At 48.1% G+C, this 26,955-nt stretch overlaps 1 protein-coding gene and 1 long non-coding RNA gene across 12 annotated transcripts in view; one reads left to right on the top strand and one right to left on the bottom strand.

Moving 5' to 3' along the window:
• Positions 1-26,955, bottom strand: part of GRIK1 (glutamate ionotropic receptor kainate type subunit 1) — a 97,610-nt gene that overhangs the window by 61,514 nt on the left and 9,141 nt on the right. The gene's annotated exons all lie outside the window — the stretch shown is intronic.
• Positions 145-17,669, top strand: LOC135455592 (uncharacterized). 7 transcript variants are annotated; one of them, XR_010442350.1, is made up of 7 exons: positions 145-240; positions 1,039-1,208; positions 2,701-2,859; positions 3,012-3,137; positions 8,417-8,557; positions 9,385-9,435; positions 15,634-15,855. It is a non-coding gene; the product is annotated as an uncharacterized LOC135455592 (long non-coding RNA). The 7 variants fall into 7 exon arrangements; XR_010442355.1 differs by lacking the exons at positions 2,701-2,859; positions 15,634-15,855 and adding an exon at positions 17,201-17,669; XR_010442348.1 differs by lacking the exon at positions 2,701-2,859 and having other exon boundaries at positions 15,634-15,854.

The raw sequence follows: 26,955 nt of genomic DNA, 5'->3' as shown, positions 1-26,955 counted from the left end.
GTACATTGAGTATCTGTGTCTAGGCCTTGCCCTGATGAGCCCCGGTTGTTGTAGATGGGCTGCAGCTGTGATGTCCTTCATTGGGCTGCAGCTGTGGCCAGTGAAGGTAACTGGGATAAAAGGGGGTGGGCTTGGCCAGGCAGGGACAGCCTGGAGGGAGCCCTGACTGAGAAGCAGCAACAAGCAGAGGAAGGAGTCTGTGCTGTGAAGAACTGCCCACCAAGAAATATCACTGAGAAGGTATGGGACTCTAGAAGTATGATTGTGACAGTATGGGACTCTAGAAATATGAAATACGACATTTTTAGCCTCGCAATTTCCATTGAAAGTCCACAAAATACCCTTGCTGTGAAGAGGAAGCTGTAATTAGTTCAGTGTGTAAAGATGGCTTTGATTCAATTAAATATTTCCATAACTGATGAAACAAATGATGGCACATAATGGCCATCATTTCCATGTGTTACCACCAATCTGATTGAACAACTTAAATTTCAAAACAAACTTAAAAATGCAGCTGCTGTTTTCCCTTGCTCAGTTTTCCTCGGTGTGTGTCAGGTTTCCCACTCAGGATATTCCATGAACACATTTAAACAGGTTTGTTTTTTGGCAGAACTGACTGGCTCCCTTTTGGGTGAGGGCATGGAACTGAGCTGCTTGTTAATGCTGGGAGATCCTCGGAGATCCTGTGCTGCTCCTGGAACTCTGTGAGATCCTGGAGCAGCAAAGGATGCTCAGCCGGGGGGGAGGCTGGCAGAGCGCTGTGTGTCACACAGGGGTGTGACAGCACCAGCCTTGCTCCCCCTCTGTGTTTCCTGAGACACAGAACGCTGAGAAATGGTGAAATTACCCAGTGCCATGCATCCCCTTTGTAAATGGAACGCTGTGTACGCCACTCTTGTGGTGATTATGGCTCACTACGTGACATATGTCTAATGATTCAGATTGGCTGCTCTGGAGAGGGATTTAATTTAAGGCACTTATGGCATTGGGCTCAAATTATTTCCAAGAGTTGATTGAAGCTTATGTTTTCCCCTGCAGCTTGTGCTCAGCTGAGGATCATCCGCTGCCTGCATTCCATTTGTGTCCTGCAGGATCTCAGCTGGGGGCTCCTGCCTCGCTCTGTGCCTCTGAACACTTGTGCAGCCACTTCCCAGAGCAAGCAGAACCTGCTGTGGAACCAGGTGCCGCTGCAAAATCACCCTATCCTGGTATTTATTTGTTTGTTTGTTTGTTTATGATGTCTGCGGTTTTTAGAGCCACCTTGGCAACAGGTTTTGGATATCTGCTCCCATGAGAATTAGGAAGAACTGGGAACCTTCTCCATTCTTCTGTCTGTCAGTGCTCACCAAGAGCTGCTGAGTGAAGGACCCTGCAGGTTCAGAAGTGTCCCCATGGCATGTGGTGGCAGCCTGAGGCTGTATCTGCCAGGACCCCTCACTGGGATGTCAGAAATGCCACGGCAAAGCCCCAGGGCACAGCAGCCACAGGACCCTGCAGGCCCAGGCTGGAAGGAGTGGGAGGGCAGTGCCCAGCTCCCCTGGAGCTGCCTGGGCTGGGGATGGGCTTTGATCCCACATGGAAGGGCGTTCCATGGACTCCCCTGGCCTTTGGACAGCCCAGCACTGGCTGCCCTGGCAGGAATGCTGTGACATCAGGGAGAGCTGGGGGTCAGTAACAGAATGGAGGTGTCATTCCCCTTGGAAAAGGCTCAGGGACACCGAAGCACTGCCAATTCCATTATCAGAGAATCCCGGGGTCGCTGAGGCTGGAGAAGCCCCCAGGATCACCCAGTCCAGCTGTGCCCCATCCCCGCCCTGTGCCCAGCCCAGAGCACCGAGTGCCACCTCCAGCCTTCCCTTGGGCTCTCCAAACCTCCCAAACCCCTTTTTCTTACAAACCCAGCCCTGCAGAGGAGATCTGCGCTCCTCCCTAGCCTGGGAACATTCTGGAAATGCTGCTTTTCCTGAGAGGAAGGGAGCCAGCTTGAGCTCTGTGCTGCATCAAAAACCCCTTGCTCAGTGAAACCTGTACATGAAACCACCTGGGATTTGAGAGAGCATTAAATAGAAATCAGCTAAATGGCTTTGAGAGGAGAACAAACACTAAGCTTCTTTAAATAAAAGAGTTAGAACATGGAAGTGTGAAATTTCACACTTTTCTGCGTGTGGATATCTTGTAAAGCTTCGTTCTGATTCCTCTTTGCTCCCTGATGATTATTTCATCTCTCTTGCACAAAATATGGAGTATTTCCTGAGAGGAACCATTGCCTTCATATCCAGTGTAGCAAATGAAATCTTTGAAATACTGAACTGTTTCAGAAAAGGGAAATGAGGGCACCCTTTAACGCCCAGATGACTCCAGACCGGGTGGGAGTGCTGGAAGGCTCTGCAGAGGGGCAGGCTGGGTATCAGGGGAATTCCTCCCCCAAAAGTGTGAGCAGAGGCAGACTGAAGGTTTGAATTACAGAAAAGGCAGTAAAAGTACATTATTAGGCATTTAGAACTCATTTTTGTTCAATCAAGCTGCAGCAGGGAGCCGAGTTAGCTTATTAATATAAGAAATTGCTGCTGGTCCTTAACACATTTCGATCAATGTGTGAGAACTGGCAAGAAATGAAGAGCAGGAGAAAATTAAAAATATCATCCAGAAGTTTCTGACTGGCAAACTCCTGCTGCCTCAACTCGCTGTTTGTTTTTGCAGGTGTTTTCTGGTGAGCTTCTGGGGTCTTTCCAAAGGGGTGGAAATCTTTAAAATCTCCTCATGTGGACGTTGAGCATTTTTTACACCAAGATGTAAAAATGAATTTCACGCTGTTTCTGCCCTGGAAGACATCTTGCCACATGCCCTACCTAAATCTAGGTGAACTTGGGAAATTGTGACATGAACTTTACCTAACCTGCCCCATGACACTCATCAAATTAAACACTAAAAATTAGGAGGGTTGTACAATAGCAATGCAAACTTAAATTAATTCATTTTCTCCCTCTTTTTTTTCTCTGCTGAAAATGGAGAGATGTGAGAACCATCTGAAAACCAGTGGAATTTGCAGAAATGAAAATGAAGTGTTTTCTACATTTCAAGCCTTTGGAAGATTGCTGATGCAGCTTTCCAGCAAGGAAGAAATGGAGAGACCAAAGGTTTGTCCTTTTATTTAAAACACAGCATGGCCTGGGCTTGCTTTGATGTTCTAGCAGTGAGACTGATTTTTCCTTAGCACACAAAATTATTTTGTGGCATTATGATAATAAAAAAAGCAAAGCTCAGCTAGAAGCTGTATGGCTCCATCCAGAGTGCCAAACACAGTTTTGGTGTTTTCTTTTTAGCTTTCAGGGAGTATTTTCTGCTGGCTTTCTTAACAACTCTGAGACATCCCTGGTTTAATAAAATCATCTCGTGTTCTGAAACATTTGGGTAATGAACTGAGTGATGGAGCTGTCAGCTCTCTGCTGCTCAGCTGACCAGCTGTCACACCAAGGACTCTTTGGCAATTGGGAGATGTTGGGTTTGATGTTTAATTCCCTTATTCCATCAAAAGACTTTATTTGAGAAGAGTCTTTGAATCATGCATGTGCTGGAGATGTTCCTATATCTAAATCATCTGCGAGCAGCAAGGGGGTTTTAAAGATCAAATCACTTAAAGATTTATTCTTTCTTAAAGAAATGAAGTTTTTCTTCATGCAGGGACTTCTGTTCTGGAAGTGCTTCCTTTGCATTATTCAGACTTGGTGGTGATTAATCACAATTCCCTCAGCCAGCACAGTGCACCTTGTGCAGAGAGTGCCTTGTGCTGCAGGGGCTGGGTCCATGCTGACCCATTCCATGTGCTGGTAGCAAATGCCTTGGATTTTAGGATTCTGTACTACTTGCACCTACCCAACCCATCTGCAGTAAATTATTCAAGATCTGATGGCCCCACTTCTCAGGATTAGCCTCTGTGCCTGCAGGTAATTACAGGTACAACTCCAAGCATTAGGGGCAAGGGCACTTTCTGGCAGTGCATCTCTGCCTACCTGATTATCCCACAGAAAGATGGTTCTGTGCTATGGAATGTTCCCAGAGTCATCTGTCTCTGGCAAATTGCTCCCCTAAAACCAGAGCCTGACTTGATATCCTCTCAAAAAGAACCCTCTCCCCCAAAAAAAGTAAACCAGTAATTATACAATTACTCTATATCTATTTTTGCAACAAAATTACTCTATATTTATTTTTGCAACACAGCTCTAAAAATCTTAAAAATCTTTCTTTAAATATGTGCTTTATTGTTATAATAATTTCCCTGGGGTCTGCTGCACTGGCAAACTTATGGTGCATTACCTAAAAACATCACTGTGGTGCCTTTGGCACACATAAAAAAGACAGATCATCCTTAATGTAGTTCTAAAAACTATTTCCATGTTCCAGCATTTGGATTTGTGAAGCATGGGCTATATGTCTTATAAAATTTTATTTTTAAGTAGTACACTTAAAAAAAAGTAAACAGGGCCCCCATCAAGTAAAAAATAAAAGAAGCACAACAACAAAAATAAAAGGTATTATGTTAAAGGAGGCAAAACATGAGGGGTTTTATAAAACTTAATTTCCACTCTTCTCCATAGGCTTGAGAGTGATTCCATCTAAATATTGTGAGTAATTCAGATTCACACCCCATGTGACAGAGGTTTAATGCACCCCTCCCCAGCAATGCTGTTTAATATGCAGAGGAGGCAGGGGATGCTGAAATGGGCTCTTCCCCTCCATGTAGCCATGATGCAGCTGGGAAATCTTGTCAGGGCTGTTAACTCTCCTGGAGAAACATAAAAGCTGGGTTTGCAAATGTAAATGATGCCATCCTTGCCCACTCAGGTGGGTAAATGTGCAGCCAGTGAGACACTGAGGCAGCAAGGGGATGCTGCCTAATAAACCCTGGGGAGCTGAGATATTCCCGGCCCTGAGTGCTGCAGATTCCATCAGGTGTAGAACTGCTCCTCTGAGCAAAATCTCTGTGTTTTCTGACAGATTCCCTTTTCTGACCCGCTCATAACTCCCAGGGCCCAGCTTCCTGCACTAATCCGCTCAGAGAAATGCGATTTTTGTCTCCTGCTGAGCTTCCATTCTGAGCCTTGCCCCTCTCTTTGCTCTTTAATTGGGGGATGTTTCATTTTCCCAGAGGTGGTGGCAGCTACAGAGAAATTTCATGTGAGCACCACAGAACTGGGTAAGATGTAATTGCAATAGAAGTATCCACAAACTTTCCAAATGGCACACACCACTAACAGGCCATGGATCTCCCAGGAAAAGCTGCCAAAGGGCAGGACTTGGTGGATGGATTCAAACTGTCATCTCCACTGAAATATTTGGGTGTGTGTCTCGTAATATTTTTCACCATATCCTCCATTTGGTACTACTGGAGACAGGAGAAACTTCAAACAATAGAAACTGTGTTTAAAAAGTAGGAATTCCATCCAAGATGGAGAGGGAATGAATGCTTTATTCAAAGTATATGCATTAAAAAAAATGAATCAGTTAATTTTTGCAAATATGCTAAAGCTGTCACAGAGCCCTTGCCTGATCTCGACACGGGGGAAGTGCAGCAGGAAAACTGGGGAATATTAAATAGCAACAACATTTTAGTCAGAAAAATTGAAGGGTTGTTTAAATTTATTCAAGTGCTAGCCATAGTGCAGATGGTGCTGGAGAATTACAGTGAATTTGGGTAATAGTGTTTTGCATCAATGTCCAAATGCACAATCCAACTGCGAGAGGGTTAGTGCAGGTTGGATATTAGGAAAAAACTCTTCACTGAGGGCAGTGACAGACAAGTGTTGGAATTAATGTGCTCCATCCGCCTGTCCTGGGCAGTGCTGGGATCAAAGCACACAGATGGCCCAGTTTCCCCTGCCATGCCCTTGGAGGGAGGGTTCCCCATGGATCTGGGCTCATGGCACACATCTGAGTGCCAGAAAGGAGCAGGAGGGGGTGGCCAGGTTCTAGTAGGAATCTGGGGCTGCCACAAGCCCCTCTGCCCTGCCTGAGCACCCCCAGGACTGGAGAGGCTGAACTCGGGGTCCTCTCACACCTCTCCTCTGCCCTTCCTTCCCCCATCCCTGCTTTTCCAGTCTCTAACAAAATAACAACTGTGGCATTTTGCTTCCTTTCCCTTGGTGCCCTCGTTCCTTTCTGCCACTGCCTTGCTCCCTGCTCCCAAAAAAGCCATTTGGTTTCCTTCTGTGCCCCAGTTTGTTTCTCATCCCCACTTTTATTCACTCATCACTCCTGGTCTTTCACCCTGTGCCAATATTTACTTTCCTTGCCAATATTTTCCTTCCTAAATCACTTTATTCCCTTTCCAGCGCATCCCAACCAACATTGCTTTGAATCTCACATTTTATTCTTTATTATTGCATAAAATTGAGGCTCCTTTCCTAAAAAGCCCCAAAGTGGGAACAACTTGCAGAGTTTTCCTCTCAAGCCCTTATTCAGCTGTTCTGTTCCTCGCCTCGGTTTTTAGCTCACATCATCCTTCTGTTATCCTCCCTTCCCTCTCACTTTTCATTTCACTTGCACCTCCTCCCCTTCAGTTTTCCCCTTCAGTTTCCATTACTCAGCCACACAGCTTTTCTTGTGTTTCCCAACCTCATCTCTGCTGCAGCCCCACCTCTGTCTCCTTTCCCATGAGGATCCAAGAGTTTGTTCCTTCTCCTGGCACAGGTTTTGCCAAGGATGGAGAGATGCTCGCCCCTGTGAGCAGTGGGTGCCTGAGGCTGGGTAATGGAACAGAGATAAGAGCCCTAATTTGCTATTATCCTCAAAATCAACTGCAGATAGAGATTCCAGCCCAAAAAGAGATTGTAACTTTTGAGGAGAGTAAGAGCAGTCTGTGACAAACAAGTCTGGAACCAGGAATTAAATGAATTGTCAGGTCCCAGACTCGCTGGCTTCTAACTTAGCCATAACTCAGTCAATACCAGACATAATTCCCTGCTTACAAAGTTACTAAAATCTTAATAAAACCAAGGAGATGCTGGGACAGAAGCATATTAAGATGGCATAAAGGTTGTGCCTACATCTCGTTAAATTAAAGCTGTTAACCAGAATGACTTAATTGGCTATTTCCAAATGTGAGCATTCCTAGATTTCCCTGGGATGCACTTTCAGCTCTGGGTAGAGCAGGTTTCAGCTGCCTGCTGCCGGTGGGGTGTGAGCCCTGTCCTCACAGGAGTTTTTGCCCTGATAACCTGGCAAGTGCAGCTCCCCAGCCCCACAGGCAGAGCCACGGCTCTGCAATCAGCATCTTGGCCAGATCGTTTCCCCAGTGCCTTTCTGAGCCCCTGGAAGGCTGTGAGCTTCCTCAGTGCCCTGTGGCAAGAGGTGTCACAGCTGCAGGTTGTGTGAGGAGCCCTTTCCATCGCCCCTGCTCCACTCTGGGCTCTGGGCAGCTGCCCTTGGTGCCCCCAATCCCTGTGTTCAGCAAGGCCGGCAAAGCTCATTCTGTGTTCACCTTCTTTCCCTACCTGGGGTGATTTCCCAGCCCCGTGTCTTTGCTGGCTCTGCTCTCCTTCCTGTCATGCTTCCAGCTGTCCCTGCTGACCCTCCCTCACTCCTGAAAAGCAGGCAGTGCTGTCCCAGATAATGTGTGCACACCCTGGGTACCTCACGGGTCTGCCTGTTCAATCCTGCTCTCTGGGCTGAGCCTTTGGTGAGCTCCAGGCCATCAATGCTCAGCTGAGCCCCAGCTCAGCATGGCAAACTCAGAATACAAACAAACCAAACCCCAGCAGCAACAGGCTCCCAAACTCCCCCTGTTACAGCTATTACATATACAAAAATCTGTCTTTGGGGGTTACTCAAAGCTATTTTCCTCCAGTGGAGACTCTGGCAGCCATCAGAATTAGAAGGAACATTTGCAGTAAATTGCTTGTGCAGCTATCAAATGTCCCTGGGTTCATTTCAGCATTTAATCACCCTCAGAGCCTGGGTTTGCCTCATGTGTTTGGGCATCCTTTAATCACGGAGGAATTAACTGCCAAATCCTGCTGGGGTTTTTGTTTGGTTCATTGGTTGGTTTAGGTTGTTGGTTTTTTTTTTAAGGATATTCATTTCATGTACCAAAGTGAGGAATTACAGGGGTTTAATTTTTTTCTTTTTTTTCCTTTTTTTCATGAAGCTGCCCATAATCCTTCACCCTAAGCAGAAGGGAATTCTCATTTGGACTGGATAAAGATCTCTGCCCTCCTGCCTTCCCACCTTCTGTGCCTGTTGTCTAGAACTGCCCCTAAAGGGCACTTTGGCCTCCTTGCAGCCCTCCACAGCCTTTCCTTAGAGGGATGAGGATCCTGCTGGGGCCCCAGGAGCAGCCAGGGGAGCGTGCAGGGGCTTGGGGACATCCTTAGGGCTCAGCTCCCTCTGAACTCACCCTGTGCTCTGGGTTTCCACACAGGGCTCCTGGAACTGTGACCATTCCTCTGGGCTCAGCTCCCTCTGGCAATGATCCCCCAGCAATCTCAGGGCACGGCCTGGCCAGGATCCTGCAGCAGCCAGCTCTGGGAGCACCTGGAACATCCCTCTTCTCCCAGGCATGGTAAGCAGCTCCAGCAGTAACAACCTCAGCAGTTACTCCTGGCCAGAGAAACCCTGGCCCTGCTGGGTGAGGATGTGCAGAGCAGCCACCAGAATGGCTGTTCCCCTGCAAATGCCAGCCTGGCTTTACCCACAGCAACTACTGTGTCTCACAAGGGACCCTGTGCCTTCCTGCAGGCTGCTCCCACCCAGCCCCACCCAAACTCTGAGCTGCAACAGTTCTGAGCATCCCAGACCTGGTGCTGCTGGCACAAACCCCATCCTGAGCAAAGGCAGGCAAAACTTGGGGCTGGAAATTCACCCCTTGCTCTTTTCTGTGGGACAGAAGAAATCCCCCTTTGGAGCATCCTTTAAAATCTACCATCTACCTTAAAAATCTATCATCCACCATCAGCAGAAGCAGGGAAATGAGCCCTGTTTGAGATGCAGCCCTAACCCAGCTCCCTGCTCATGGCACAGAGGGTTTTGTCCCCAAAAGCTTCCCTGCAGCCCTCCAGGGTGACCATTCCCAGCCCCCTGCAGGACAGGGATGCTCCAGGGAGGGAAGCATTCCCAGGAACAAGTGTAGGCACAGCCCTACCCCCATCAGTTCTGCTGAGACCTTGCTCATCCATCTCTGGGATGCTGCAGGTGCCTTTATTAACAGCAGAGCCCCTGGCCACGTGGTGGGATCCTCTCTGACACATTAAGCCATTTTTAATTTGCTCCCATCATCCCCAGCCTCTCCAGCAGACCTCGGATAACTCTGGGGTCCTAAATAAGCCACAGTGACTTGGGGAGAAAGCAAGTGAGTTATTAATCTTATGCAAATGCCTGTTTAATTTTCAGGATCCTGGCACCATTGTAAGTGCTGAAAGTCACGGACTATAAAGAGAAAAGGTAATTTCCTGTTTGTTTAATTGATCTTCTGTAGCTTCTCTCCTGGCTGGCAAAGCCAGGTAATGGAATTTGCAATGTAAAGCCATTATTAGAAGTGCCAGTATGACATTTGATTAATCCAGGCTATTTAGGCTTAATAATACACACTTGACTTATGTTCTGGAAGCAAAATTGCCTGCTACTTCCCCTCCTGCTTTTAAAATATATTTATAAATATCCTTAGCGTGATGATATATGAGCCCATTCCCTCAGGCATCGTTATTAGCAGTGATACCTCCTCCAAAGTGTGCTCCATCAGCAAGAGGATGCTTGCTCTCACATTTGCACCACGGGCAGCTCTTGGCCCGAGGATTCCTTCAGGGGACCTGCAGGTGCCTTCCCCAGCTCCCCCCAGGTCAGCTGTGCCCCTCCTGAGTGGCAGATCCCAGGGAAAGCCAGGCAGGAGCTGGCACTGCTGTCCCTGTGCCGTGCCAGGGCTTGGGTCAGCAGCACAGAGCAGCCCTTGTGGGTGTCCGGGGAGGGGAGAGCCCTTTGTCACCTGCCCTCCTCACACTGTCACACCCAGGGCACCCAGAGCTTTGTCTCCACACACATCCCTGGGCATTCCTATCACATGCAGCATCTTTTATGGATCCCCAGCCCACTGCTAAAAATTCTGTACATCATTCCTGGCACTGCTCTGGGCAGCAATGGACCAAGACATTTCCTCTCACAAAGTGCAAAACAACATTTCCCAGGTAAGGTGCCAGCACTGCAAGGGATGACGAGGGCTGGGAAGATCCAGGTTAATGTATGGAAGTATTTTTTGCAATTATGGTACGGAAGTTTTCTGTTTCAGGTTTAACTTCATTTCAGGATAATTGCTCTAACTTCTCTTTCCATCCCAGTAATATTTATTGCAATCATATCCATTTAATTTGATCATTTATGTTCCGCTGCTGTGGCCAAAACAGACAGTGTGCTGCTGCATGGTACCATTGGTTACACCTTACTAAACCAAACAAAAACAATTATTGTAAACACTGGTGAACATTGCACTGCAAAGGGTGAGGAAAATGCTTTTAAATTGAATTATTTTCAGGGGGAAAAAAATTCCCTTTGTTTTGTTTGTAGTTGCTCTGTGCTTCATAGCCCAGCTATGGTCTGTTGAGCCAGAATTGTAAAGGATAAAGAATATTAGTAAAAAAACAGTAGTGTTATTCTACAATAGGCTTCAAAATGAGATTATTTCTGTAGGTTGTAATTTAATGCTTCTCAGTGAATGTCTTCCTGAGGGGAGCCCAAAGAGAGCTGGAGAGGACAAGGGATGGAGGGACAGGACACAGGGAATGGCTCCCACTGCCAGAGGGCAGGCAGGGATGGGAGATTGGGAATTGTTCCCTGTGAGGGTGGGCAGGCCCTGGCACAGCTGTGGCTGCCCTGGATCCCTGGCAGTGCCCCAGGCCAGGCTGGACACTGGGGCTGGATCCACCTGGGACAGTGGGAGTGTCCCTGCCATGGCACTGAATGGGCTTTAAGTCCTTTCCAACCCAAACCATTCCAGGATGTTTTCAAGGTTAGGGCTGCCTGCAGAGAACACCCAAGCGGAACAAACAGGCAGGGCAGATGTGCAAACAAACATCTTTTAAACAAACAAACAAACAGCAGCTGGCCTGCAGCCAGTGCTCTGGAGCACTTTCTGCTGGGAAGGCTGGGTCTGACTGAGGCCAGAGGTGGGTGTGAGTTTGCCTTTCACCAGGAGCTGCACAAGAACAGCTGCCAGGGGTGCTGTGGGGTGGCATGGGGCTACCAACACCACTGGCTGCTCCCAAATCCCCTTACTCCATGACCCCGTGCCATCCTCCCCTTCTGGCAAGCTGGGCTTTGCTCTGCACCTCTCACAGAGTGCAGCTCTGACTTCTGTGCCGTCAGAGCCAGATGGGGACTGGGCAGGAGCAGCCTGATCTCCCTTGGAGTGCCACAGCTGCTTCCAAAACAGAATGTTCCCTTTGGAACAAAGTGCAGCCTCTAAAGGAATGGCAAAGTTGCAGCAGACTGGTGTTTGTGTGGAAATTTACTGTCTGATTGGATTGGGCTCCCACGAGCAGGGAAAATGAAATCTCTGGGTGCTCTCCCCTAGAAAGTGTAAGCTCCTGCTGAGGGCTCCCCAGGAGCACAGCACGCACTCCCCATCACCTGCACATCCCAAAAAGGGGAGCAGAGACAGCTGCCAGGGTGCCCAGGAGGAGGGAAAATCCATCCCCAGAGCAGGGGATGGGCCAGAAAGGCTCGGTCAGAGAGCAAAACAGCCTGCAAGAGCAGTGCTTCTGCTTCTAATCGCAGCTTTGGTGGTGTGGAGTGGGGTGCAAAGGGAGGGAAAGGACACAACCAGCACAGGAGATGTGCCTGTGAATGAATCATCCAAAGGCGCTCCTGGAGCAGCCTCCCATCCCAGCAGGCTCAGATTAAAAACCGAGTTCTCAGAGGGCAGTGGGGGGAAAAAGGGGAGGAAAAGGGTAAAAAGCTCTCTTCCACTCCCTGTTCCTCCCCTTGCCAAGAAATCCAGGTTTGGGTGAGGGAGCAGGGAGCGCTCAGCACTCGGGCACCGCTGGGCAAGGGGAGCTGTGTTCCTGCGGGCTCATCCCTCAGCAGGAAGGACAGGCAGTGACTGCCTCCCCTTTGGGGGCTGTTTACAAACTGTCTGTGGTGCTGTGGGGTGTTTTATTCCCAGAGGATAGGTGTGTTTGACAAGCCTAAGTGTGAAATATCTGCTGGCAGCCCCGTTTGGAGGCAGGGCTCTGCTCAGATGCCTCTGCTGTCTCTGTGCAGAACCTTCCCCTTTGTTTATCACTGCGAGCTCCTGTCCTGCCTGATGCATTCCCTGGCCTGGAAATGCAGCTTTCATTCTGCACTTAACGGTGCTGAGGAGTTCAATAAATTGCCTTCCAGTCACGCTGCATTTTCTCCCTGCAGTGCCTCCTATTTGCACACAGAAATAGTCATTATTCATTCTGGCTGGCACTGAGAACCCACACAAGGTGAGCCTCCACCTGTCTCAGACCTGCCTCGCTTTGTGGGCTGCACAAGCAGACCAGAATAAAGCAATTTGCTTCTCCTGCACCCTAATAAGTCCTGCATTACAAAGTATTGTGCTTACAACATTCTATTAAATTTATTTTACCAGCTTAATAGTGACTGTTAGGGAAATGGTGTGCTCGATCTTTGAGCACACTTTGGTTCTCTAAAATGGCTCTTGGCTTCCCTGTGCCCATTGCTCCAATGGAAATTGGTATGTTCAACTTTTTAGTGATTTTTCTTGAGGTGTTTAATCTTATCCTAATAAAGTAAATATTGGTTAATCGAAGCTTAAGCTAGCAAAAATATTAGAGACATTTAATTAGTCAAAATTATAGCTCATACTGTAATACAGTAAATTAGATTAGACAGGCTTTACACTTCAAAAACACATTAATAGCTGCATGCATTTTCCTAATATTAAAATCTTTAATCTTAGATCCCTGAAGATACTAATAAGCCTCTAACCCATTACTGACTTTAACATCATTATTTAAAATCAGTTTTAAGTTACAGGAAGTAATTATGCAGCAGAAAAAGGCAAAATTATGCATCAGAAAGAGGCAAGCTCATTCAGAAGGTGAGATTTAAGTGAACCTGTTGTGTTGATATTGCAAATATGGGATGGCAGGGAGCAGCTGGCTGCAATTTAGGGAGAGATGTCCCTGTTCCTACTGCCCTCATGTCCCTCCTTGCACAGGGACACATCCAGCTTTGAGAACGAATGTCTTCTGTCAGGAGATCATCTCTGCAGAGTTTCACAGAATTATCCAGGCTGGAGAAGCCCTCCAGGACCAGTGAGTGCAATCTGCGCTCAGTGCCCACCTTGTGCCCAGCCCAGAGTGCCGAGTGCCACATCCAGCCCTTCCTGGGCACCTGCAGGGATGGGCACTGCACTCCCAACCTCCCTGGGCAGCCCCTGCCAGGCCCTGAGCACCCTTTCCATGGGGCAATCCTTGCTGTGCCCGAGCTGAGCCTGGCCCAGCTGGGGCTGTGCCCTTGTCCTGCCCCTCCATAGGGCAATCCTTGCTGTGCCCAGCCTGGGCTGTGCCCTTGTCCTGCCATGGTTTCATCTCCCTGGATGTCCCATGGGGACTGCAGGGACAGCATCAGAGGCTTGTTCTGGCTCCCAGGAGCCAACAGATTTCTATTGTATTTTATGTATGTCAGAGATTATTACACCTACTGTGTGCAGCACACGTGCATCTCCAGAAGGCAACTGGGACAGAGGAGCAGAAACACCAGGATGTTTGATTGGAGTCAGGAGCCTCTGGTTCAGGGGCTCAAGCCCAGCCCACACTAAAAGCCTGGCAGCAAAACCTTCTGCTCCAATGTCTGAGCTCACTTTAGAGGTGCAATTCATAAGGATTTCCCCCCAAAACACCTCATCTTTCACCTGAATCCATTCTGTGCAGCTCCGATGCCACTGCCCACACTGCCCAGGGGGACTGGGGAGGAGGGCTGGCACTGGGAGAACTCAGCAGAGATGGGGACACTGTGCTCCAGGAATGGGGGAAAGAAGAGCAAAAATCTCTTCTTCATGAGAGGACTGGAAATGAAGAGCAAAAACACCAAGATGTTCATATTTCAGCCCTGCTGACTTGGGCACTTCCATCCCGCACGTAAATCAGGATTTCTGCTGTCGATGGAAGTCACAAAGGACAGCAATAAGTACTGGGAACTGACAGTGTTCCTACTTAGAAAGTTTTTCCTCTTTCAGGGACATTTTCTTAATTATACTAATTTGTCAAATGTATCTTCAGTTTTACAAGAAGTTTCCTTCTCTGCATTTGTTAAAAGAGAGATAATTGCATCTGGAAAGCAGCAAAATGAAAAGAACCTTAATTATGCATTATAATAACAAATGTGTTCTAGTTCAGGTGAGCCAGACCAATTATATGTGATTAGTGAATGGAAACAATTGATGTTTTTGCATTTTCATTTGGGTCTGCTGACCTTTCCTGGTGAATGAGCTACAATCTGTCTTCCCTTGGTGCTCAACACAGAACAAATATTTTAATTTATAGAGCCATTTGGAGAAATCATTGCAGTCTGATCAGAGACAAGTTTTACTGAACTTGATCTGTACTCCAATCTCACAGAGGAGAAAAATGATTCTTTGCAGGTCTTTTTTTGAAAGGGCATACAAGGAGGCAAAGCTTGGATTTCCTCTGGAAATGTTGACATAGTGGAAGAAAACGTAATTAAAACTCTTATTAAAAATTAAGCTGCCTTTAATATATCCTTCCTTTTCCTCTGTGACATGTGACTTTTGGTGTTTGCTTTTGCTTAGCACTTCTGAGTCTCTTAATCAGGTGCTTGAACCACTTGGGACACTTCAAAATGCCTTCTTTAACAGAGACACAGAAAAGATGCCATGCAAATGTAAATCACCAGCAGCTCCAGTAACTCCTCATTTTACCAAACCCCCGCTTAGGGAGAAGTGGTGCTAAGAAAATCAGTTTCAAATGGGCTGTAAGAACAGATCAAAGCCTTGCAATTGCTGTGTCCCACTTAGTTCAGCTGATATTTTCCTTGTGAGTATTTTGTCCCCCCTTCAGAAGTTCAGCCAGCAGCAGCAGGATATTCTGCAATTAATGCAATATTCCACGAGTCCATCCCTCCCAGACCGTGCCTTTGGAGATCCCCTCAGTCCCAGTGAGGTTGTACATCCTGGATGCACCTGAAGGCAGCAGGGCTGCCCAGAGGGAGCTGAGCGCAGAATTTGGCTGCGTACAACGATGGTGAGGGACAGGAGAGAAACCCCCTGAGCCTCAGAATGCACAGAGAGCTTGGGACAGGAAAAGGCTGCTTGGTTCTGGAAAATCTGACACAGGAATGGGGGGCACAGGGAGCTTGGGACGGGGAAAGGCTGCTTTGTTCTGGGTAAATCTCACACAGGACTGGGGGCACAGTAAGTGCCATGGCTTCATCACACCTTCATTGTGAACCTGTTTCCATCAGCAGAGTTAATGACACTCTGATTCTTAATGAAATTAACAGCAGCAATCCTCAGTAAGAACAGAAGCCCATGGCAGGGCACCTGATGGCTCACACCTGGAGGCAGAGCAGAGGTGGCCACACTAAAACTCCATGTGGGGGGGATGGAGCACCAAAAAGCCTGACCTTACCATTTTTCTCCAGTATCAGGTGATCAAAGACCCACCCACCCCAAGTGTTCTGTGACACCAGACAAGCCGGAGGGGATGAATGGAAGAAAGAACCTGCAGGTTTTCCTGGCCTTTTTCCCTTACAATCCTCAAGGATGTCTGCACAGAAAAGCACCTTTTCATTCCAGTGAATGACACTAAGGATTACCTTCCCAATTGCAACTGATAAAGTTATTTCCCCCATAATCAGAGAGCATTTCATCCTGCGCAATTGGAGAGATAATGATTAGTATTTCCGTGCTGGGAAGCTTGGGACTGAGCACAGATGAGAGGCTAGCTGTCCCCATGCATGTTCTGCAATCACTGGCAGCTAGAATTAATCAAAGCTAAATTGTCTTCCCAATTCTGCAGCCCAGAGTGAGGACTCCTGTTAGCTCTGCACACAGGGAAGCACACAGGAGGACAGGGAGCATATGGCAGATGAATAGGAATGAAGGGAAGCAGATTTACATAAGTTGGTTTTGGACATAAAGGAGGAATTTTTTCACAGAAAGGGATCTTAAACCTCACCTGGCTCCTTTTGGAAGACAGATATATTTGCCAGGAAATGCAAAACACTCACTGCACGTGGCCAGCAGCAGCAATTCAATGCCAAACCATCCCAGCTGATACATCACACAAGAAGTTAGCTATTACCTACCTGTGACCAGCAGTGAATGTTTATTCATTGGAAATGCATTTCTCACCAGGCTGAGGAGCAGTGCTTTCCTCTGAGCCTGGCCTGCACAAACCCCACAGTTTATGCTTTCCAAAGGCCTGTGTCTACTCTGGTTAAGATTTATCACCTGAGAAGTGTAAGTCTTGTCTGCTAGTGAAGAGAAAACTAAAACTCAGATGAGGAATAGTGCAGCAAAAGTTTAGTGTGTGTTAGTGTTTCACTCGTAAATTGAGATATCTTTCTGTTTTACTCTCTCAGCTATTTCAGACTGTGCTGTGCTGCAGTCTGACATGGTGGATAATTCATCAGCCTGTATGTCTTTTATTATTATTACCGTTACAAAAAAATCTTGAGTTTAGGAGAAACAAAACAATAATTTTGCAATAATGTCACAACACGCTGGGTAAGAACATAATAAACCTTGTTATTATGGTCCTGGAATAGCAAGGAATCACTGAGCAAAGTACACAGGAGCGTTCATCCAGAATGCTTAAACCACCCCGTGGATAAAATGAACTTTCAGACTCAGGGAGACTCACAAAGAGCACTCAGCTGCATCTTTGGGCCAAAACCTGGATCTGCTCCCACTGCAGCTCTGGGGCTGACACTGTGCCAACACGCAGTGACTGTGGGAGATCTGGAATGGTTTGGGTGGAAGGGACCTTAAAGCCATCCCATCCCACCCAGTGCCATGGCAGGGACACCTTCTACTGCTGCTCCAAGCCCTGTCCAGCCTGGCCTTGGGCACTGCCAGGGATGCAGGGCAGCCCCAGCTGTGCCAGGGCCTGCCCACCCTCACAGGGAGCAATTCCTAATTCCCAATATCCCATCCATCCCTGCCCTCTGTCAGACTGAAGCCCTTCCCTTTGTCCTGTCCCTCCAGGTCCTTGTAAATGTTCTGTGTCCCTCCTCCTCGTGGATCCTGCCGAGGTGCAGACAGGCACAGCCCCACAAGCTGTCAGGGCCGGGCTGATTTAACTGTGCTGACACTCTCTGGGCCGTGATTCTGTAACACAAACACGCTCCGGTGACAGAACTCCAGCCCCAAGTCTCTGCTTTGCGACAGGTCCCAGCCACTGCGCGTCCCTGCTGTGCCACCCCTGGGGTTCCAGGGGACTGGGAGCCAGCACTGGCAGCTGGGGGCTGAAAGGGCATGCAGGAGTTTAGGGGAAGCCTTTGGACATGACCTTAGCAAGCATTTTTTCCAAGAAGGTGCTTAAACACTGGCACAGGTTTCCTGGAGAGGTGACTCATGCCCAAGCCTGGGGCTACTGTGCCAAAGACACCTGGATCTTGACTGGAAGTGGTTTGGAGCTGGAGCAGACACTCTCCAGGATTTTGAGATGGAGAGCAGCTTTTGAGGCTCAGAGTTCCAGAAACAGCCCAGAACTCTGCTGTCCTTCCTCTGCACCCAGCAGTGCCCGTGGGCGGCACTTCCCTCCCAAGTGCTGAGCCTGCCACCCAGCAGAGGCACAAGGAGCTGATGCAGAGGAATTTCTGCATCACCAGGGCCTCTCCAGCACGGGAAGCTGTCAGCAGGCTGTGCTGAGAGCTGCCAGGCTGAGTTAGCAGTGACACTGCCCTCCCACAGCATCGGAGCTCTCCTGCACACTCAGGATGGATTCACCTCATGCCAGGCTGGGCATGGCCAGGGACCTTGGCACAGCTGGGATAACCCCATCAGTGACTGCCCCTCGAGCCTCTAATGGGGTGTGAAATGCCATCAGAAAGCTCCCTGCTTTTATCAAATATTCCCTGTTTCAGCAGTAATCCAGACATTGGCACCGGCGCCTGATGCCAACTGTCTGTGTGCATATGGTCTGGCAGGAGTGGGAAAACATGGGGGGAATTCTGAACACACAGCCTTCCAGGGCGCTGCTTTCTGAATAGAATGCCTCCCAGAACAGTGTTTTCTGACAGCCCTGCCACACACCCAGAGCAGCACGCTGAGGCCATCTGGCCACAGGGAACCATCTCCTCCGAGCAGGAAACAAAGCAGCACAGAAATGCTGAGTGCCAGCAGTGCCATGATGTGCCTCCAGCGCAGGGCATTGCTCTTCACCAGAGAACAGGCTCTGCAAAAGAATCTGCCCATTTCCTCGGCCTTTCTCCAGAAGGATCCAAAACGAGTATCAGGCACTGGCACGGGCACCTGAATGAGATGTTACAGCAGGATTAACAATCAATTTTCTTCTATCAATACACACAAAAGTGGACAAGCTGGACAGAGAAACACAAAGGTTTAAGAGGAACTTCCTGCACCAAAGGGAAAAAAACAGCCTCTGTATTAGGATATCAATCCATAAATATTTAAGGATATCATTAATTAGCTCAGCCTGGATCCTTGCCTTTACCTCTCCTATTTATTCCAAAATTGTGAGGAGAAAACAACTGATTCTGCACAGAGGATTTCTATTCTGTGTCTGTTCTGTCTGCAGGGCCTTTGATGGGCATCAGGAAGGGATGCAAAGAGGGATTACCAGTGTCTGTCCCTCAGAGAACCATCCATGGAAACACAGTGCTGATCCCACAGCAAGAGGTTGGATCCAAACCCCAATGCCTCTAAAATGTGCTTCCTAACCAAGTCACACAGCCTCAGAACAAAAATCACATTCAGTTTTAAATGTTCAAAAACTACAGTGGAGTTATGAGGCCTAAAGATCTTTGTGGCTTTTTGGCTCAGCCTGTAACTCCCAGGAAATGTTTCATCATTTCATGGTTTGCATCTGCCCAACACTCCCCAAGCATTCCCTGAGTACTGAGTTTTACATTTCAATTCCGTTCAGGTTGGAAGTGGCACAGGATTAGCTCATCTCATCAGGAACATCAGTTCAGGGAAGTTCACAAATAATTAGGTTTTAATGAATTCTAGTCATTTGCAAACTGATTTTTATTTTGTCCTTTTATTAAGCAGGATGCAAAATCATGGCTTTATCAGCAAAAGAAATTCCTTATCTTGCCACTAGAACAAATAATTCATTTTTTGGGATTAAAGTTTTATTTTTTGGGGGTCATATGAGATTTTGGGTAGGGACAGATCTCATACTTGTACTTTTCAACTTCCCGGTTTTACAGTAAACACAAGATGAGAAAAAATACACCACATTGAGATGTCTGTGATAAGAACATCAGGAAGAAATTGAATTTGTGGCTCATCCATTTCTTTCATGTTCCTCAGAAAGAGAAATGAAATCAGCTCAGAAGAACATGGGAGAAATATAACCTTTGGATCACTGCTTTCATTTTCCTCCAAAGATTTCGGGAGGGGGCTCCCTGGGATTTTATATTTCTGCTGTAGACACCACTAAACCAGGTCAGGATGGCCAAGTGGCAATGGGACTGGGAGAGGCAGAAATGGGATCACACCCTGGGCATCCCTGAGAGCACAGTTTGAATAAACATTTGTGTTGTCCACACAAATTTCCCTAAAATAATGATGTTACATCTCTGGGAGGAAAACAAAGAGATGTTTTCTGTGCCTTCAGGTACATTAGCACACTGATTTTCAAGGCTTTGCAAGCATGCACAGCAGTACTGAAGAAAAGCCTGATTTCTCAGAAGGGATCTTTCTCATGTTAGATATTAATCTATACAATTGTTTTCTGGATTCAGTTTTATTCCCAGCTGTTCACCAGCTCCAAACTGATGACTACAAAATGGAAAGTATTTCCTACTGAGAGATGTTTTCTGCTGCAGGATAGGAAATGTCCGTGGGGAGATGCTTTGAGAGGGGCATGGTGAGCCTGGTGTTTGTGCCCAGCTCTGTTCCTGCTCCATGGCCCCACTGGGGCAGAGCACAGCTGGAGCTGGCGCTGCAGGGCAGGGCAAAGACATTTATTATCTCAGGCACTCGGTGCAGTGCCCAGCACTCTGTTCAGGGGGGAGGCAGAGAGCTGGCAGGGGGGAGTGGATTAACCAGGGTTACACAGGAGGAGCTGAAACCCATCCCATGCATCCAGCAGCAAAATGAGCCAGTGTAGTGACAGTGCCATGATGGGCAAGGTGGGGAAACAAAAGCCGGGAAGGGGAAAACACAGAAGGGAATTTGGGAAGAGGATATTAATTCCTGCTCTAAGCAGCACATCATCTAATTCTGGCACAAAGGACAGTGCTGCAGAGGTCAGGGAGCACTGTCTGAAAGGCAAGTGAGTGCAATGAAATAACACTAAAAGGGTTCTGAGCATCCCAAATGGACATTAATTCCTTAAAGTTGATGGCCCCTTTGGAAGGAGCTGGACACACATCACAGGATATGTCACAATGCCATTACCCTGTGCCTGGTTAAGAAAGCTGCCAGCTTTACAAGAATTTGTGCCTGAGGAAAGGGAAACACCAGGAAGATGTGAGCTAAGTTATTCTGTGGTTCTCCCAGATAAAGTCCCAGCTGTGCCCCATCCCCACCTTGTCCCCAACCCAGAGCACTGAGAGCCACATCCAGGAATTCCTGGGACACCTCCAGGCATGGGCACTCCAAACCTCCCTGGGCAGCTCACTGGAATTTTTCCACGAAAAAATTCTTCCTCAAAATTATTCAAATTGAAATGATTGCACCAGATGATGACTCCGTTGCTTTGCTCAGACAGCACTTCCAAGGGACTCTCCCTTCCCACCTCTCCAAGGAGCAGCAGAGGAACCCCAGGAGCAGCCAAGATCCCTGCAGGATCCAGCATATCTGAGGGCACACAGTTTATCTCCCAAATGTGAACAGCTCTGCCAACCCCCCATGTGAGCAGGCTCCTCTCCTCTGGCATTCAGCACACCCAGAAACAGAGGCAGAATCATTCTTGTGCCAGAGCTGACTTTCCTTGTCCCTGCTGAGTCCCCCTGGGGCTGCCTTGGAGGGAAGTGCCCCGTTTGCTGCATCCCTTCAGAAAAAGGCACTGTGTGCATCCACAAGGCAACAAGGAAAACTAAATAAACACAGCAAAGAGCAAACAACTTAATTTTTGCTTGAGCACCACATTTGCTCAGAAATATCTGGACCTGAACCAACACACAAAATGCAATTTGAGGCAATTTTTCACTGTTCAAGCCATTAAGTGAAATCCATGCTTACAACAAAAACCTCTTCAGAGAATTGGGTTTTATTTGCCACTTAAATAACTCTCAGCCTGGACAGGTACTGCTGGCACTGTTCATATTTCTTGGGAGAGCAGCAGAAAAAATCACTACAATTCCACACGGACAACCTGCAGTTACCAGTTCTCCACCTGGGCTGCACACCATTGATCTTGACAAATGAGTCCTGTCAAAGTGGCTCCTTTATTCCCCACAAACTTCCTCTGTGGTCAGTTTGTGTCCTGAGGCTGGTCCAGCCTCTAGGAAATGCCTCACTGGATCAAAGCTATCCCCATCAGATCAAACTGCAATTTATCCCTCCATTTTCTTTGACCAGGGAATCAGAAAATCCATTGAGTGAAATGGAAAAAAACCCATCAAATTCATGATTTATTCACGCATGGATCAAACATAACAAACTCTGCTTTTAGCAGATGAACACCCCCACAGCAGAACACACTTATTTATAAACAAGGAAATGTTTCAATGTGAGGACAGCAGACTTATGTTCATCTCTAGGCACACACACAAGAAGGAATAGCCCAGGAGGGAGAACTGAAACCACATTTAGGCTGCAGGCAGCTGGGAGAACCCCAGGTTATTGATGGATATTGAGGGGTGCCATTTTTCAGCAAAAGCACTGTGCTCTCATAATCCTGGCACAAATTTATGGCTCCTGAAGGGGCTTCTCAAAAACAGGGAGCTGAAAGTGGGACATGGGCAGAGTCTGGGGTGGGATTTTGGGACATGGGCAGAGTCTGGGGTGGGATTCCCTCCCTCCTCACTCCAGTCCCATGGGCAGGGACTGTCCCCAGGTGACCTGCCACACTCTGCTCTCTGCCCCACAGTCATTTATTTTTGAAAAACCATTGAAGTTTAAATTTTAAAGTGACATTTCAGTGCTTAAAACTGCATCAGGCCAGGCAGTGCAGAGCCACTAGTGCAGGGTCCAGGAGAAGGATGGATGTTCTCTAGAGGCCCACTAAGTATTTTATTTGCCTGTTTGGGTTTTTATTAGTTTATTTAGCCATTATTTTTTCCTCTCTGTGTAGGCAGGCTTGGGGGGGATAATGTGTTTGCACACTGCAAAAGGCACTCATGGTGAACTTCTGTCTGAAGCTTCTCATCTCAGAGTTTCCCCATGATGCTCTCCTTTGTACAACAAACAGCTCCAGCACATTTCCCAAACCTGAGTGACTGACACCTCAAAAGAACCCACAAAAGAGAGGAGAAACAAAGCTCAGGGAGAAAAAAATAAAAATAATAATAAAAAAGAAGAAGCCAAAAAGAGCTTTATAGCTCATAGGATTGAGATATATAAATAGGGGTTTAATCTTCCAGGCACGAGTAAAACTTCCATTTCTTTGGCTTCTGTGTGGCTGAAGCCCAGGGAGCAGCAAACGGCTTCCCAGGACAGGCTCCTAGGGAAAAACCACCCAGCATTCACACTGCCCTGCATTTCCCACAGGGGAAGGTGCTCAGATCCTTTCTCAGCTTATTTTAGGAAATACATCAAGCAGAGGAGAACAAAGTGTCCAAGGCAGCATCTTACCCTGTGACAAGGGAACAAATAAAAGGGCAAAGGAGGATTTTTTTAGAATGCCCTGACCCTGAGCAGCTCTGGAAAGCCCCGTGAGCCAGGGCATGAACGAAGGCACACAGCCTGGTCTGTGCTCTCCTTTCTCCAAGTGCTCCCCGCAGGAACAGCCTGCAGGAGGAATGGCTGGGAAGCTCAAAACTCCACCCTGCTGCAGCTGCCCACCCCAAACAGGGCACCAGAAAACTCCTACATTTACCTTAGAACAGGAAAGCTGCTCCCTGGCTCATGAGCCTTTCAGCTGAGGCAGGGAGTGGAAAACGAAAATACACAGCGTGTCCCCTGTCTCTGTGAGCCCTCATGTACCTCCTAAGAGGGACAGAAACGTCTCAGGAATCAGAATGAACTGCTGGGCAAATGAACTGTTGGGCCTGGGCAGTGAAGGGCTATTTCTGTGCCCAGTAAAGGGTTATTTCTGTGCCCAGTGAAGGGTATTTCTGTGCCCAGTAAAGGGTATTTCTGTGCCCATTAAAGGGTATTTCTGTGCCCAGTACAGGGCTATTTCTGTACCCAGTAAAGGGTAATTTCTGTTTCCCGTGGGTAGAAATGAAGCAACTCCCCAGTGTTTCCTCTGCACCCACCCTGTGCTGGCATGGGTCAAGGCCACCCAAGCATCTCCATTTCTGTTGATCTCCAATCTTTGCACCATTATGAATAGAAACTCGAAGCTGTTGGATTTCACTGCAGTTCGGAACTGCATTTCCCATTTGCTGCTTGAGGAGCGTGTGCCTGGCCAGCCCCTTGCTCAGCAGCCATCCTGTCAGGGCTTGTCTGCACAGCTATGAAGCATCTTTATCAGCATCCCAGGAGGGGGAATGGAGGCAGGGCTGGACAGGAGCCAGGCAAGAGCTCCCTTTGCACAGCCTGGGCTGCTCTGCAGTGATGTACTGACACCTCCTCTGGGCTCAGCTCCGTGTGCTCATCCGAGCAAGTGCATCCTCAGAGCCCTCTGGGGACTGGCACAGGCACACCTGCAGTGTTTCTGCCTCTCAGAGGGCAGGACAGCCAGGTTTCTCAGGGAAGGAAAGGTGATTTCAGCACACACGGTTAGCAGCAGGCTGGGCAGTGCTGGGTTTGGGGCTGAACCTGACTCTGTCAGAGGCCTTTTCCAAACTGAGTAATTCTGTGGTTCCTCGGCACACAGCAGGGAGTGTGTGTCTGCACGTTTGTGTATTCCCCAGAGAATTTGCTCCTTGCTATGCCACCCCCCCACCCTGGGGAAGAAGGAGCCCTGATTCGCCATTCCAGCTCTCTTGTCAGGAAAGAAAGGAGCCCTCTGCCCTCACTGGGGCTGTACAATGCAGTTTTAAACACCTAATCCTTTGGAAATAGGTACATAATCGACTGGCATGCTCTCAGGAATCCTTCCATGTAAATTCCTCCTGCTGGTCTCCCTCTTCCCCATAAAACCCCAGCACAACAAATCCAAGAATCTCCTCCTGATGTGGCTTTCAGGATTTAAAGAACCACTCTTCTTTTTATGTAAAAAATGGATTCTCAGCAGCTCTGCAGTTGCCAGAATTCCTGCATGGGAATTAAAAGCAATGGGATTGGTAAATATTAATATAGCTGGACAGGACTGGACACCCACAAAGCCCCTGTGTCTTTTGTTATGTAGGTGCATAAATACCAGTTACAGCCTTATCTGAGGACAAACACAAAGAGCCAGAGTTTAACTTTTCTGTCTCATAAAGTGACCAAACCCCTTCAGAACAGGAAAATGGAGGGAGTTCCAGAAAGCAGAGTGCTGAATGAAAGGCAGGGGGCTGTTTTGAAAGGAAACCTTGCCTGCCAGGTGGGACAGCCCACCTGGAGAAGAGGGAACTTTGAGTGGGTTGCAAAGCCTGGTGTTGTCCCTGATGTCCCGGTTCACACATGGAAAAGGAGCACTTTCTTTACCTTGGTGGGTGACCTTGAAGTGCTGTGCCCAAAAATCTACACAGCCAAGGAGAGACCTCACCCCAGCAGGGCACTCAGGAAAAGGGGATTTTTTGGGAGATCAGGAGATGCTGCTCCTCTCAGGGCATCCTTTTCTGGCACAGGGAGGAGAGAAAGCACAACCAACAGCACAGATGCACACCCCAAGCTGTGAAATTCCTGCTGCTCTTGTTTAACCTTGGAATGTCCCTTCAGGACCAAAAATATTCCCATTAGGACGACTCCAGAAGGAAAACCAACCTCTCTCTGTTCTCTTAGCTGGTTCTTCCCTTCCCTCTCAGCAGGGAAGCATCTTTTCAAACCAGAACTAAAACAGGGGTCTGAGTTAATACTGAGGGCAATGGAGGCTCCCAGCCTTTGGGGATGGAGCAGCCAACAGATGGAACAGAGCAGAGCAAATGGGATGCAGCTAGAGGAAATAGCAAGAGGGACACAGGCAGAAGATTATCCTCTCCAGTTGATCCTTTTCATTTGTGTGGATACAGGCAGATGCTCGGAGAAATGGGAACGCACTGCATTTGAGAGGGATAAAGGGAAATGCAGTTTGATACAAGGGATAATTAACTGAGGGAATGTGTGCCTGCAAGGTGATCCTGAGAGCTCAGGGTTCGGGGGATTCAGCAGAAGAGGAGCCTGGGAGGGCGAGAACAGCTCCATTACATCAGATAAGATTAAATGCAGAATTCATGCTCGCTGGTAATGGGCGAAACACCAGAGGGTGAGGAGCTGGGAATGAGCTTTCTTGAGGGATATCTTTCCATAATACTCCATTACAGGGCTTCTAATTTCATCCTTTCAAACCTCCACCACTGAACACTGTTTGACATTGAAAACTGAAATGAAAAAGCTCCAGAGGATGCTCATATTGTAATTCCTCTGATTTATGTAACCATTTCTGGGAAGTGCCTATTCTCTGAAAACAAACTGCCTGAGCGTGGAGGTAAGACTGCATTTCAGTATTTACCTGGGTAAAATTACCCTTCTGTTTGTGAGCCAACAGTGAATGTGATCCCTGCCCTGGGGCCCACCTGCAGCCCTGGCCAGGGTGTGTGACCTCAGTGTCCCCCAAAGGCCTCCTAAGAGAGGAGCCCCCCTTAAACCCGTGCTCATTCATTCACCCTGGCACACTGCAAACCCCCTGTGGCTCCCAGCAAGGTGGGACACCCCTCAATATCTGCCCAAAGCTCCTCTGATTGAGCATCAGTGTCTGCAGTGCCTCGCTGCTCCCAGCTTTGTGCTCGGGGGCAGGAGTTTCTGCTGGGCTGTGCCTGGCACTGGCTCCACGTGCTGGAGAAACATTTGTGGCTGGGCAGAAATCACCCAGCAGATTCCAGCTCGGAGGGGAAGCCCATTTGCTGTGATTTATCCGCTTGCTGCCGAGGACAAACACTGATGCCATGGTGATTGCCCCTTGTAAAGATGCTGTCATCTGCAGCAACCTGTCTGCTCCAACTGCTCTGGCTGCTGCTGCTCAGCAGTGACGCCCTGCAAGGTGCCAGTGACAGGCTGGCAGCAGCACCCTGGGCTGCCTGGGCACTGCACTCAGCTCAGCTGTAGCACACTGCCTGTCCTCCTCACAGCTTGCACAGAGCTAGGAAACACTGAATTAAACACTTAATTCAAAGGTATCCCCGAAAGGAACATCAGAAACCCTTTATCCCTGTTAGCTGCAAATCCACTCTGGCACTGCCTTGGAGGCTTTCTGAGCACATCCCCCTGAATTCCTGGGTGTCTGAGTTCCCACTGCAGTGCCCTCTCAAGCTGGGGGCACAGCACAATGTGCCAGCAGGAGAGAAGAGTGTTTGAGAGTTTCCAGACAGTTCTGGCACTAAATCCCACACCCGGTAATCCCTTAAGCATGTGGCATGCTGGAAAGCACTGGAGTTTCACTCAAAACCAGGCATAAACACAGCTCCCACGTACTTAAGATTATCATCAACCTGCCAATTCCCTCTTATCTGAGACTTTTCCATTCTGTTTCCTTCTCTTTATCCCCTCCGTGTATCGAGCTGGTGCTTGAGCCCAGGATGACAGGAGATCCTGAG

The sequence above is a fragment of the Zonotrichia leucophrys genome, chromosome 1 (genome assembly GCF_028769735.1).
Source record: "Zonotrichia leucophrys gambelii isolate GWCS_2022_RI chromosome 1, RI_Zleu_2.0, whole genome shotgun sequence".
Lineage (NCBI taxonomy): Eukaryota > Metazoa > Chordata > Aves > Passeriformes > Passerellidae > Zonotrichia > Zonotrichia leucophrys.
Note: the sequence above shows the minus strand (reverse complement) of the source record. Positions and strands in the feature narration are given on the sequence as shown.